This window comes from Tupaia chinensis, unplaced genomic scaffold, assembly GCF_000334495.1.
Source record: "Tupaia chinensis unplaced genomic scaffold, TupChi_1.0 Scaffold144171_1, whole genome shotgun sequence".
Classification (NCBI taxonomy): domain Eukaryota; kingdom Metazoa; phylum Chordata; class Mammalia; order Scandentia; family Tupaiidae; genus Tupaia; species Tupaia belangeri.
In genome coordinates, this window is record NW_006204027.1 from 589,233 (window position 1) to 591,616 (window position 2,384).

Below are 2,384 nucleotides of genomic sequence, written 5' to 3' on the forward strand. Positions count from 1 at the left end.
ATTTTTTTTTTTGGGGGGGGAGAATTTTTTGCTATAAAACACGTGGACAGAGAAACAGAAAGGGAGAAATCCCCCCCCAGGAGGGACGGCCATGCTGCAATCCCTTCTCCATTCTCCTCTTGGGATTTTGGGCATGCACACGCATATGCCCAGCCTGAGTTTTAAGTCGGGTCCAGGATTCAAATGGCAGTAGACTATGTGGGAGTCCAGTGATATAACCATTATGCCATCTGCTGGTCCCAACATTCATTGTTTTCTAACAAAGTTACACACCAAGGGCAGTTCTTCCATAATTAATAGATGGAAGCAAAAGTGGTAGTTATGTAACTCCTCAATCATGAAAAAAATCAAGTAGTGGGACCAGCAAGTGGCATAGTGGTTTCGTCACTGAACTCCCGCATGGCATGGCTGACCATGGTTTAAGTCACAGATCCAGTGGCTTGAAAATCATGCCAGGTGTGTGTGTCCAAGGTCCTAGGAAGAAAATGGAGGAAATAGGATTGTAGCCTGGCTACCCCCCCCCATGGGGGGGATTTCTAACTTTCCTTCTCATTGTCTCTAATCTCTCTCTCCAGCAAGCACACATGCACTATGACAAAAACTTAATAAAAAAATAATCAGGGACTAGCAGATGACGTAATGATTACGTTGCAGGATTCCCTACTTAGTCAACCATGGTTCAAGTCCTGGACCAAGTGGCTTAAAACTCATACCAGGTGCATGCATGCATGCTTCAAATACCAAGAAACTGGAGGAGAAAGGACTGCTGTGTGTTCATCTGGAGTGGGGGGTGGGGGGGTGGTTTGTGGCTTTGTCTCATCTCTGTCTCACTGATAAGAGCAAAAACAATCAACTAGTCAGTCAATAGTGTGAAGAATGTTCCTATACTTCTGGCTTCTGAACTGCTAAGATATTTGTAGCAGAGAAAGACCTCTTTAAAAATCAAAGGCAGCTAGGTAAGTTTTCTTAATTATTGGGTAAAATCTCTCAGCAAGGACAGATTTCCTCTGAGGTTTTCCCAGTGTGGACAGTACAGGGCAATTAATTCACAAGCTCTAACTATATGGTATGGTATATAAGAGCTACAAACCAACCTTAGACCAACAGGTAAAAATTTAACAGTTGAGGATATTCTTTTTTTTTTTTAAGAGAGATATTTTTTGCTATACGACGTGTGAGAGGCAGAAAGTGAGAAACCACCCCAGTCTCTTCTCCATTTTCCTCTCAGGATTTGGGGCAGACGTGTAATCGTGCCTCGGTGTTTGAAGCTTCAGGGACTCAACCGAGATCCTCCATGTGGGAGTCCAGCGACGTAACCCTTACACCATCTGCTGGTCTCTGAGGCAATTTTTTTTTTTTTGAATGGTTTTTGCTATAGGGCACGTGCACTTGCTAGAAAGAGGCAAAGAGACAGAAAGCGAGAAATTACCCCCCAGAGGGGATGGCCACGCCACAATCCCTTCTCCTCCATTCTCCTCTCGGGATATCGGGCATGCACACACACGTGCCGGGTGTGAGTTTAAGCCACCGGGTCTGGGCCTAGAACCGTGGTCGACTACATGGGAGTCCAGCGACATAGCCATTACTCTAACTGCTGGTCCCTCTGAGGCAATTCTTAATCTAGATCCAAGGAAAGTCAATAAACTGCACATTTTACTAAGAAAAGGCTTTCATGAATTTCTTTCAGCTTCACGACTAAAAAAGACGAAGAACCACAATCCTTCAGGCCTGTAAAACTTTGTTCTGGCTCAAGAGTGTATGTTTATGGGGGCACCTTTGGAGAATGCCCGTCAAGTATCTGCTAGCTATGGACTGGAGTCTAAGAACTCCTCCGCCCACCTGTAATCAGACCTTACAACACAGATCTCTCACACGACATACACAGACCTGAGGGAACTCCTTAAGAGGGGAAGCTGCGTGCAGCGCCAAGGGCAGTGCAGAGCGCTTGAGCCCAGCACTGACCAAGCCGCTACTCTGCTGTGTGATCTCGGGCAAATTCCATACTCTCTCTGAGCTTGTTTCCACATCTGCACACTAGAAGTTGCACCACATGGTCTTCAAGGTCCTTACCACCGAAAGCCTGTTCCCCAGTAGACCTAGCCATTAACGCAGCTTCCTGTGGGCGCGGTGCAAGACTTTAACGGTTCCCCCGCCTCCGCCGAGGCCCGCGAAACCCTTTCAACACGCCCCTCAAAGTGACGGCGCTTTCCCAACCACAGCCCCAGTGGCCGGAGCACAGCTCCGCCCCTTCCCGGGGGCGTCCCATCGTGCCCCGCGCCCAGCTCTAAAGCGGCGGGGCGCCTCCCGCCTTTCCGCGCCCCGACCCCGAACTCCCCTCGCCAGTTCTCCCGGGCGCCCTGTCCTATCATCGTCTGGTAGTCCAG